The following is a 12,286-nucleotide window of genomic DNA, read 5'->3' as shown; positions in this document are numbered from 1 at the left end:
CCAAGGAAGGCATCCCCCCAAAAAAGAACAAACAAATTTTTCTTTAAAAAAAGGAAGACTTAAGCCCTAATAAGTCAATAATTGTATTGAATATAAGTGATCTAAATCACCAATTAAAAGTCAGAGAATGCAAAACAGATTTAAAAACATGACCCAACTGTATGTTATTTATAAGAAATGCACTTAAAATGTAACATTAATAAAAAAAAAATGTAGGCACTCCTATTAGAGGTACTCTAGCTAAAAGAAACTTCAGGGCAAAGAAAATTATAAAATGATAAAAGATTAATCCAAAAAGAAGACATAGCAATCCTAAAAGTCTATGTACAAAAGAACAGAGTTATAAAACATGTAAAGCAAAAATCTATAGACATAAAATGAGGAACAGACAAATCCACAATTGTAGTTGAAGAGCTCAATACCCTTCTCTCAACAATTGATAGTACAGCTACATGGAACATCAGATAGAATACAGAACAACTCAACAACACCATCAACCGTTATTAGGATATAATCAACATTTGTAGGACACTTCCCCTAACAATAGCAGAATATCCATTCTTGTCAAGTTCCCATGAAACATATACCAAGATAGTTTATACATTCTGGGCCAGGAAAAAAAAAAAAAACAAACAGTAAATTTAAAAAGTTGAAACCATTTGAGTGTGTTTTCCAACCATAGTGTAATGAGATTAAAATCAAAAGCAAAAAGATATCTACAAAATTCCCAACTGGAAGACTAAACAGCACACTTCTAAATAATCCATGGGTCAAAGAGAAAGTCTTGAGAGATTTTCTTTTTTTAATATATTGAACTGAATAAAAATGAAAATACACCATATCAAAATTTGTGGAACACAGTTAAAGCAGTGTTTGGAGGGAAATTTATAGCACTAAATGTGTATATTAGAAAAGTGGAAAAGTCTCGAATAATCTAAAATTCCTACCTTAAGACCTTCAAAAGAAAAGCAAAATAATCCCAAAGGAAGCAGGAGACAGAAATAATGAAAACGGAAGTCCGTAAAATACACCAGAAAAGCAATACAGAAAAGTCAGTGAAACAAAGAGCTGGCTCTTTGGAAAGATCAATAAAATTGACAAACAGAGCATTTGATTAAAGACCAGGCAGACATCAAAAAGATAATATGAAAATACTATGAACAACTCTACACACAAAAATTTGACAATTTATACAATATGCAGCAATTCCTCAAAAATCGCAGGCTACAACTCACCCAGTATGAAATAGAACATTCGAAGAGCTCCATAACAGATCACATTTGTAATTTAAAATCTCCCTAAAACAAAGATCTTCCGGCCTGGATACTTTCACTGGCAAATTCTACCAAATACTTAAAGAATTAATACCACAGTCTCTTCTAGAGATTGCTTGAGTGTTTACTATGTGCCAGGCACTCTTCCATTCCAACTGTTTTTACATGTCTTATACTCATTTAATCCTCTCAACAACCCTATAAAATAGGCCCTATTACTACTCCATCCTATATGAGGAAAATGAAGTCCAGAGTGCTTATTAGGCACACAGCTAGCACAGAGCATAACTAGGACTCCAGTTTAAACCTCTGGGCTCTATTTGAAGCCAATCAGATTTCTTGTATTTTAATCTAACGCCAAATTTATTGTCAAATTTCACTTTTGTGAAGGGAAATTCAGATCTGACCAGGATGTGTCATTTCAACAAAGAAGTTGGGGTAATACCAAAGCTGGCATTCTCAATAGAAACATGTGGTTTTTTAAACAAAAATAAAGGTTATTCCTGCTAGCAGCTGCCATACAATTTCCATCTACATGACAGTTAAAATATATCTATAAACCAGAAAAGAGCTTTCTTATTGGAAATGATAAGAGCTTCACGATAGCAGAAACAGCCGCACCACTATAATTACAAGAATCAAAACACTGCTTCATTAGTTTTTCCCTGTGTTTGTTATTTTACCCCATCAAGACTAATTACACCCCTTCCTATTGATTTTAACAAGCACCCTGGGTTAAACACTACAGACAGCCCAGTTAGAGAAAGCTGTGGTCTATAGCTGCATCTGAACTGCCTCTGTTTAGAAGAAAACAGCATGTTTAAAGCATTATATTGACAAATAAAATTTTCTTGACTTACGTTTTCTCTGAACAAAAGTAGAAACATGACTACTCTCCTCAAAAAAAAAAATGTAGTGAAAAATAATTTAAAGTTTAATAGTCAGTAAAGGCTCTTTCTACTTACGTACTTCCTTCTCAACAACCAAGAGCTCTTCATTAACTCAGTCCTCAAAATAATCTGTGATGCCCCTGAAGGCAAGTTTCCTGGGTATTTGACATGTTTTCTATTACAAGATATTGGCAGGCAAAGGCCATGCTGCTGGGAGGGAAGGCCGACTCAGGGGCAAAGTGGTTCTGGCAGTTTTGGGGGTCAGAGGTGTCTCCCATGAGGTTTCTCCAACTTTTCCAGAAAGGGACCTCTAACCAGCAGAACAGGGCCCTGCAGGATTTGTTGTTGTTTAGTCACTAAGTCGTGCCCAACTCTATTGCCACTCCATGGACTGTAGCCCACCAGGCTCCTGTGTCCATGGGGTTTCCCAGGCAAGAATACTGGAGTGGGTAGCCACTTCCTTCTCTAGGGGATCTTCCAGCGTCAGAGATGGAACCCGCGTCTTCTGTATTCACAAGCAGTTTCTTTACTGCTGAGCCACCAAGCTTTGAGGATGTACTAATTGCAAGTGCTTCTATAAGACTGAGCATATCTAGCTGCCATCCTTCAGTACTTCCATTATATTCAACCTAATATAACACCTGCCACGTGCAATGCAGCTTGCGAAGCAGGGTCCCAAGCAAGATGTCTTATGTCTCCTTTTGTTAAAATTAAGAATCCATTGCAATCTCACACTCCATGAAGTTATACATTTAAGAAAAACTTTTTTTCCTGCAAATCTTTGAGAGAAATTTGCTAAGAGGAGTATTTTGCCCTTCTATCTTTCAGCTCCACACATCCTTCAGAGAGATGGCCATATTTTCCCAGTACAAATACATACTGTGCTTTGAGAATTGCTGGTGATACCCCTAGGAAAAGGTTTCAGAGGCAGATCAGAGGGACTGGCTAACACTTTGCTACTCCCCATTTCTTCGCTGCAAAATCTTTGCCTTTAATAAGGCCCCCAAACCATTGTGACCATTTATTCTTTCAGGACAAAATGGTTCTCATAGAACTTGACAGAACAATTAACACCTAAGGAAACAAGTTACAATGCTGACTCTAACTTCACACATACAAAAAGACTACTATTCATACTGGAATGGTTCCAACTGTAATCTGATGCATAGTTTAATCCAATTTAAAACTGTAATTAAAAATCGTAGCCATCTAGTGCCTCAGCTGTGACTCCAAGTTTTTCAAAGCTTTAGATCCAACCACCAAGATACCAGAAGAGCTGCATTGAACTTTTTTCTGCTGTATCTGTGGATACGTTCAGAAATATTTTTAAAAATATTAGAGCCAAATGAATTAAGGCTCTAAACCTCCATGCTATGTTCCCGAGCTCTGAAATGTCATTTGGGAAAGAAATTAAGACAGTAAAGTTTTCCTTGCAGTCACCCTAACCTAATCAGTGACTGGTATGACCTTGTACATTTCTCCCCTCCTTGCCCCAAATCCCGTTTCCATTTACCATAATGTTACACTGGGATAATTCATTTATTGAATTCTTTCTGGCTGCTTTTTGGAGACTTCGTGTCCTGAGGACCACAGAAAAAAAATTTTTTTGACTGATTGACAAGAATGACTTTGGTTTTGACTAATGACTCCATCCTTAAACTACACAAATAACAGAGGAGTTTCAGCCCAAAAAATAACTTCCCCTAAACCTCTAAAGAAACTGGCAAGGCAATCATTTCAAAGTCTGAATAACTGATGGACTCCTGAATTTAGGGAGACACCTAAACTCAAGACAGGAAAACAAAAGCATGCAACTGAACAGTTAGCATTTTCTCCTTTGTCATAGGATCTAAAAGTTCATCCTGGCACTGACACAAAGCAGTAATGATTCCATCAGCAGCTTAACAGATGGCAGGCACGAAATGGCTCTAACCTTCTCGTAGAATGCTGGAGAATGGCTCCGTGGAGTTTAATTTAACAGAATGGTGACTGCTATTTTCTCTCTGCTGTCTCCTGCCCAGCATGACTGTCCATAGCTTAGAGAGCTACATCTTAAGGTCCGGCAGTGCAGTCACTCCGTTTAACCCTTTAGGACAAGTAAGGGTCTTGAGTTGTTAGGGGATCCTTTTTCTGCATGGGATTCTGTTCCACCAAATACAACCCAAAGTTTTGAGTTAACAAAGCAGGCTGTGCCTGGTGGCATATTTTTAGACTCTCTTTTCTTCTATTAGCATTTAAGAGACACTGGATCATCTTTTTCTTAGACAACGAATTATATTTTTCTGAAGGACTAAAATCCCAGGTGGCGCAGTGGTAAAGAATCTGCCTGCCCACGCAGGAGACACAAGAGACATGGGTTCAATCCCTGGGTAGGGAAAATGCCCTGGAGGAGGAAATGGCAACCAACTCCAGTTTCTTGCCTGGAAAATTCAATGGACAGAGAAGCCTGGTGGGCTATAAAGTCCATGGGATTGCATAGAGTCAGACATGACTAAGCACACACACAGGCAAAATATTAGAAAAAAGTTTTCATATTGCAAACTCCTTCTCCCAGCTTAAGGATAACCACATTACTTAGAATCCTGATGGAATCGCTGCAGTTGTTCGTGATCAGCTAGGGAGCTTGATGCAACCCTGACGCAGGGGCTGCAGCCTAGAATCTCTGGGGGTGGGATCCAGGCATCAGAATTTTTGAAGCTCCAAGGGGATTCCAATTGGCAGTTGAGGAATGTAAGAAATGTTGCATTTTAAGTTAAATCTCTCAATTGTTTCTATAAGTTAATTTTTATTCAGAGACCTCATCGCACTGGGTCTGTCTTTCTTAAGACTCTACCCCTTTACCTGCCTCAGTCTCTCCAAGGCTTGTGTGAAGGCTCCGGGGTTTTCAAGATGAGCCAGAATTAGTTAGTATGACCTGCCCAGACATCAGGGAAACCAGACACTGAAACTGTAGCCCTGAATTCGGGGATGTCCTCAGGGCAGGTTGTAGTAGTTAGAAAGGCCTGAAAGTAAAAGCCTTCTATGCTGCATCGCTCCCTGCAGTCAGGGTGCACTCCTGACGTGGCTCAGGGTAGGAAGTGGTCCCACACACGGCAGCTCCACCTTTCTGTGTATAAGGCTGAGCCTGGAGAGAACTCATCTTCCAAAACATACGATGTGCCCTGCACTAATTCAGACACGATTACACAACCGTGCAAGCTGCTGGTGAGGCTGTGGGACCATCAAGCTATATACATTTTGTGCTGAGCTCTCCACTATGCATTCTGTGCTGTTTTCTGCATCTTTTAATTAAATAAGCAATCACAGTGTGATTAACCCAAGGGATAAGCGTGTCTGGTCTTACCATCAATTGGTGCCCACTACTGCCCTCTCTTAGTACAAGGAAGTGGTTAAGTCTCTTGGAAACCCACTGGATCAAGTCAAAAGAGAAGACAAATCCCGCCCTTCTGTTGCACACAGTAGGTGTTCAACAAGGGCTGGATGAACCAACCAAGGACTCTACCCCTCAAGGCACCCAGGCTCTAACAAAGGAAAGGCATCAACAGGACTTGGACAGGGCACTTTGGAAGCAAGGCACTGAAATCCACTTGCATACATTCAAGTAAAAGGTGGACAAATACAAGGACAAAAGCAAATCTCATGTAAACAAAGTACAGAAAGTATAGCTGAGCCTCACAAACAGGTCAACAAGCAGCTGCTCTGTCTGCCGCCCCTTTGGGACCACGTGACTTCATGTCTGTGCCTCACGCCTCCTTGCCCTGCAGAGCCTCGCCCTTTGTTCCATTAGCACAGGACCCATCTTCTCATCTGGTAAGGGCAGCCTCTGCTTGTTTCTGGGAGAAGCGATGGCTCAGCTCGGGGGAGGGAGCGGACTAATACATCTGACTGGCCTAACACTCTTCTCTGGGATTGTTAAAAGGACTAGATTACTACATTAGGTTATCATTGCTACACATGATACACACAAGCTCTGCCGGGTGGTGTGATGTCCTCAAGAAATTAAAACTCACACATAAATATTAGTTGTGACACCTTTATTTCAGAAGGATGACAGGATCAAATTTCAGAGGGATACAACTAATTTGTAGCTCTAAATCACAGTAACACTGAATCAAAAACACTTTATCCCAAACAGACAGTTGGCACAGAAATGTTCATTTGTAATCTACTTACATTTCACATTATAAAACTGTATATATAAGAACGCTAACAGAGTTGGGGAGACCACAGAGTACAGATCTAAGGACATCATTGGTAGCAATATCTCCATTATCGTGTGGTCATAGATCTGACAACTGCAGTTGAGGATCAAGAAGTCAGTCAGAGGAAGTAGTGGAGCCACTAAAATAATACAGCAACACTGATCCATTTCACTGTTAGAAAAGCCTCCCAAAGACTCGCGTGGCTCCGGTTTACTGTTACTTGACATATAGTATGCAATTAACAGCATTACCCAACCCCAGGTAGCAATGGAGAGGGAAGTTCATAGAGACATGCAGAGTTAAGGTAGGGAGACATGACAGGGAACTGTGACGGAAAAGAAGAAACTAGGAAAACCATGGTAAACCTCAAGGAGCGGGGCTGTTCAGCAGAGGGGCTTTAACAAACCTGAACAGAACCGGAAAGAAGTCAAAACATAAATGACCACCCTGAAATGAAATTCCTATCTTCAGTCGATTCTGTTTACAAAAGCAGGGAAACAGATACTAAATTAAGAGTTCCACGTAAACGGCTGAATGAGAGCAAAAAAGATGTGCGACTGAAAAGAATAACCTTACTGAGAAAATAGCATTGACATATAAACACTACCACGTGTAAAACAGCCAGCTGGCTGGAAGTGGTACGTAACACAAGGAGCTCGGCTGAGTGCTCTGTGATGACCTAGAGGGGTGGAATGGGAGGGAGGCTCCGAGGGAGGGGATATACACATACATATGGCCGACTCACAACGCCGTCCCGCAGAAACTAACGCAACATTGTAAAGCAATCACAGTCCATAAAAAACAAAGAACAACCTTGAGTCGGCTATGCCATGTACCCATGATGTCTGATAAATGAGATATCACTACACAATACTGCTTATAAAACACACAAAGCAATTTATATCAAAAGAATATAGCACCTTTTGTATCCACATGACTGAAACCACAAAAGCTCATTCATAGCGAAAGCACCTCAATCATGTAGGGGTGGCCTAAGTCAGCCTCTCTGTGCGTGAGAGCTTGATACTGTGTCCTGAGTGCTCACCTGTATTCATCAGTGGGCCCAATCGACTATAAAGCCTTCTTACACGATAGACACACAAGCCACAAACACCTTCCCTGGATCACCGTTTCTCAAAATCTGGTCTGTGGAACAGCACAACCAAATCTCCTGGTGAACTTGTTTTAAAATGCAGATCCCTGAGTCCCAACTGAAATTTCATGAATCACTGGGGCAGACCCTGGGAACCTGCAGTAGAGCCCACCTCCTCAAGGATTTCTGGTACAAGCAGAAGCCTGAGAATCACTCTGATACGGCCTCACCTTCACGTGTAGGTTCAGCAACCAGGCCAGGAGCAGACTGGCCAGGTCTGGGAGTTAACCCTGCCCACTCATGTTGCTAATGTGCCCACAAGGCTACACTCCTGGTTTTGACATTTTATAGACAGTCAAGTTAGACGTGGACTTCTAAATGTGGTATCACAGGGAAAGCGTTCTGACATGTAATTAAAAAAAAAAAATTTAACAAGCCCTAATTAATTTTAAAAGGAACAGAAGATTTCTAAGCCATATATGTAAGCTTGAAGTAATGGATGCCCACGGGGAAAAAAAATAGTGAAGAAAAGTGTCTGATGCGAGTTCAGAGGACGGCTCGGGAAAGGGGAGAAAAATACACGTGAAAGCAGTCTTGGAGGACAGGCAGAGAGCAGCTTAACATCCAGAATCAGGAAATGCAAATCTCTCAAAAATTGGCTGAGATGTTTAAGCTGGTCCTTAACACTCTTGAAGCAAAGGCTGGAAACTACCGGCAAACATGTTTTGTTTGGCCGGCACAATGTTTTAAACAATCCTGAATTCGTTGCCAACACATAAAAATTGGGAGTTTTTTTTTTTTTAAATTCTATCCTTTCCCAGAAAATTGGAAATTGGAAGAACTAGAAAAACCAGCCACTTGGCAGCAGTGTGCTGAACTGGGTGTCAGCTGCCCACCTTTGGCCAGCCACATATTCCTGGGGTCTCCCTAGGGTCCACCAGCCTGCTTCACGCACCAGATCACTTGCCAGACCCTGCAGGTATTTGCATCGGCCGCCCCAGCTTTGAGGAATTAAGGCCTAAAGTCAGTCTCTCTGTGTTTACTCTAACACTAATTCCTGCTACAAAGACGCTTTGCTACCTTGGAGGTGTTAAAAAAGGAATCAGATAACACCTGCAAATCACCTAGAAATCACTGTAGAGTTTGTGTCCTTAGCTGTTCACTGGAATCACCTAGGGAGCTTTATAAAAAAAAAAAAAAAAAAAGCTGATGTTTGGGATCCACCCCTGGAGACTCTGACTTATTGGGCTGGGATGAAACCCGGGCGATAGGATTGCAGAAAGCTCCCACGTGGTACTAATGGACAGAAACAGCTGAGAACTCCTGCCTTCAGGGAATGCAAGTTGCTGAATGTGAAGTGTTACATTTACTCTCTCTTTTTTTTCTAGTCAAACCCTGCAGCTTGCAGGACCTCAGTTCCCTGACCAGGGACTGAACCCAAGCCATGGCAGTGAAAGTGTGGAATCCTAACCACCAGACCACTAGGGAACTCCCAAAGTAATGATTATTCTAACATCAACTTCCAAATACTGGTTTCCCACCTCTCACCTCCATGATAACTCACATTAGCTTTTACTTTTGGAAATGTGCCATTATTCCAAAATCCTACGTTTACAAACTGGAAAAGGAGGTCAAAGCATGTTCCGATTTCCATTATTCATTTTCCCTCTGAACCCAACCAAAGAATGAAACACTAAGGAAATGAAGGGAAATTATCCTGAGACACAAAACTCAGGCAGCACAAACAGCTCAAATACCATAAGAGGAGCCCGCAGTGGCTGGCTTGTATTTAAAAAAAAAAAAAAGAAGAAGGAAGAAAGATACAATTCCTCTGAAATTCACCAGTGCACTAAATGGAAAATTTTTAAACATTAAAAAAAAAGATTTCCCCAAGACTTTCCAGTAATGGCCCAATTTTTATCTTAAAAGGAATTGCAAATTATTGCCTCTCTTCAAGCTTTCGTGTAGACAGTGCGTACTTACATTTTGGCTTCCCATCATAGGAAACGCAAACTACCATCATCTAATTTTCAAACAGTAATACTACATTACATTACACTGGAAAAGCACATTTCCAAAACTGTTTCACATAATAATAATGGCTTCTATTTACTTCTGTGTACCAAAAAGCATGCTAGGCACTTAATCACATGTTGTCCAATTGTTCCAACAACCTCGTAAGGTTAACTCTATAACCCCATTTTATAATTTTAAAAATGAGTATCAGAAAGACTTTAAACTACGTACATGATCATGGAGCTGCTGGGAGCTGCGCGTATATTCAAACTTGCTTCTGTCAGTTTGGCTCCCAGACTTGAGCTTTTTACACCAAACACCCTGGTAAAATCATCACAAGTAGAAAGATCTGTGCCCGATTATCCCCATTTGCCCAGTAAAAAAAAAAGAAAAGAAGAGGTCACGTGATCTGCTCCACATCCCAGAATGAGTTAGAAGGAGCCAAGATGATAGCCCACAGCCCCCCTGCCCGCTCCAGGTTGTGTTAAGGACCAATCAGTTCGCATTATAAAAGCTATGCTGGTGGCAGGTACGTTGTATTGTTGGGTAGAAAAAGTCAAGCGCTCCTGACTTCTGAGACTCTTCAACATTTCTATGAATATGGCTTAACTTCAACATAGTCCTGGTGTATTTCTGCCTGTTTCGGGCCACCCAAGAATCACGTATCAGGTTTAACTCCTTTATTTGCCCCAGCATCCTCTTGTGAGTTCTATGAGCCATGATGCAGAGAACAAGTTAGAAACACTCAGTACTTTCCAGGCCTCTGGCCCATCCTTAGCTGCCCTGACACCATCACCAGGCAATCAGCAGGATGTCCTGATGAAGGATGGACATCAGCTTCTCCAGGATTTTTTCTATGGACATCACCTTCTCTGGGATCTTTTCTTTATTTGTAAAATTGCAGAGCTTGTGCCATTAAGAATCAGCCAGAAGGTGTCAGCCCCACAAGAGTCTCTCTGTGGGACCGACTCCCAGGGGCATGGATCACGTCAAGTGCCAGCAGGAAGGTCTCCTCTTCTCTAAGCTGCCAACACCACATCCTTAAACCTGTATCTCTAAATCCGTGTCTCTGGATGTGTTGTGTCCGAGGAAATATGCTCAAGCAGTAGACACAGCACGACTTCCCTGCAAGAGAAAGCAAACAGGCTTTACCACCTAACGAACATGTCTCACGGTCAGCGCTTATTTGCCCGCTTTTTCTGAAGCAACTCTTAAGAGCCACTTGAATTCTATCACTATGGATAATTCTTAGAGAAATTGCATTTCTGCCTCCTAATCATCTTCGAACAAAGCAAGCACCTCATTTTATTAAGTCCAGCTACCCAGAGGAGCTGGTTCAAAGGGAAGTTAAGATATAGCGAAAACTGAGGTCTTAATCATTCCCATGTGAAAGAAGGTGACTATGTTATCAAACCTCACCAGGCCCGGCCTCCCAACTGCCAGCAGCAAGAACAAACAGATGTCAGGGCTATTTGTTTTCTGCAAAAATGACAGGAAATCAAAAATCTATCAGACGGATGTGTCAGCAGCACACCACAAGCAGACTGGTTAGTGAGATTTATGCACCTAAGCTCAGGACAAAATCACCTTCTAAGCTTTCTAACTATCAACACCAACTAGAATACACATGCCACTGAGATATGGAAGCATTGTTAGTGAGAGGTGGTAGCCTACACAATGTGGTCAGGTTCTATGTGTGATTTTAAATTATGCACATTTGAAATGTGTAGTAGAATATAAAAGTATTAAGCAACATCTCCTTGGACACATTTGTACAGACCTCATGGAATGCTTTTTTAAAACACTGTTAAGAACTGCAACATTCCAAAGCTCAAAATCTGAGTACACTGTACATGGTACCTACACTATCGCCACATCAGAGTGCTACTGCACCTGCTAAACAAAACGCCTATATTTCTACCCCACCATGCGTGTGCACTAGAACCTTATGAAGCAATTTTAATGACCACGATTGCTGGTGTCTTAGCGTCATCATTGTGATCATTTTAATGCTTTTTCATGCCTTAAAATAACACCCTCCAACTGGTGGTCAGAGTTAACTCTCATGCTATTATTAACTTTGGACTAAAGGCAAGATGTGATCAAATGATACATTTAAAACCAAACAAAGACCATACCACCACCAGGAGGCCACCCCATGCTAATTTAGAAGCCATCAAACTCTCATCCCTGGGAGAGACAACTTTTCTTAAAGGGCCAGATGGTAAAAGATATGTCACAGCTCTATGCTTCTGCTGTAGCTGGAACATGACCAGGAACATAGCTGTGTTTCAATAAAACTTTATTTACAAAAGAAGCCACAGGTTAGATTTAGCCTCTGGATTACAGTTGGCTGACTTCTGCTCTTTAGCTATGGAGCTAATCCCCACTCCTCACCTCCCCCTCAGCCCTTTCTTTTAATGAAGCATTTTATTGCACATAAAAGGAAGTTTCCCTACCTACATTCTCCCACTCTGGTAAACGTAATTTTTAGAAAATAAAAAGTTCCATTAAGACAGGTATATTTCAAACTTGCCAAAATTTTGCAAAAACAGTCCAAAAAATGAGCTAAAAGGTGGGAGCAATAAGCTGGCAACAGCATTGCAGCAACAGCACCACAGGAACAGCAATGCCTCACAATGTTCCATATCGTGTTCCATATCACGATGCTTACATAGCTGTATACATTTGTCAAAACTTACCGAGTCGTGAAAGTGAAAGAGGAGAGTGGAAAAGTTGGCTTAAAGCTTAACATTCAGAAAACTAAGATCATGGCATCTGGTCCCATCACCTCATGGGAAATAGATGGGG

The 12,286-nt window shown here is 41.2% G+C and overlaps 1 protein-coding gene across 4 annotated transcripts in view; it reads right to left on the bottom strand.

Annotated features, from left to right (window-relative positions):
* Positions 1-12,286, bottom strand: part of PRELID2 (PRELI domain containing 2) — a 102,388-nt gene that overhangs the window by 13,323 nt on the left and 76,779 nt on the right. For 3 of the 4 annotated variants that reach the window (XR_006268986.1, XR_006268988.1, XR_006268987.1), the window contains exon 7: positions 9,707-10,600. The gene's annotated coding sequence lies outside the window, so the exon portion shown is untranslated. Of the gene's footprint in view, positions 1-6,183; positions 10,601-12,286 lie in introns of those variants that run through there. The other variant, XM_043465113.1, reaches the window with a different exon arrangement.

Source organism: Cervus canadensis, chromosome 4 (genome assembly GCF_019320065.1).
Source record: "Cervus canadensis isolate Bull #8, Minnesota chromosome 4, ASM1932006v1, whole genome shotgun sequence".
Taxonomy (NCBI): Eukaryota; Metazoa; Chordata; class Mammalia; order Artiodactyla; family Cervidae; genus Cervus; species Cervus canadensis.
This window is presented reverse-complemented; position numbering and strand designations above follow the sequence as displayed.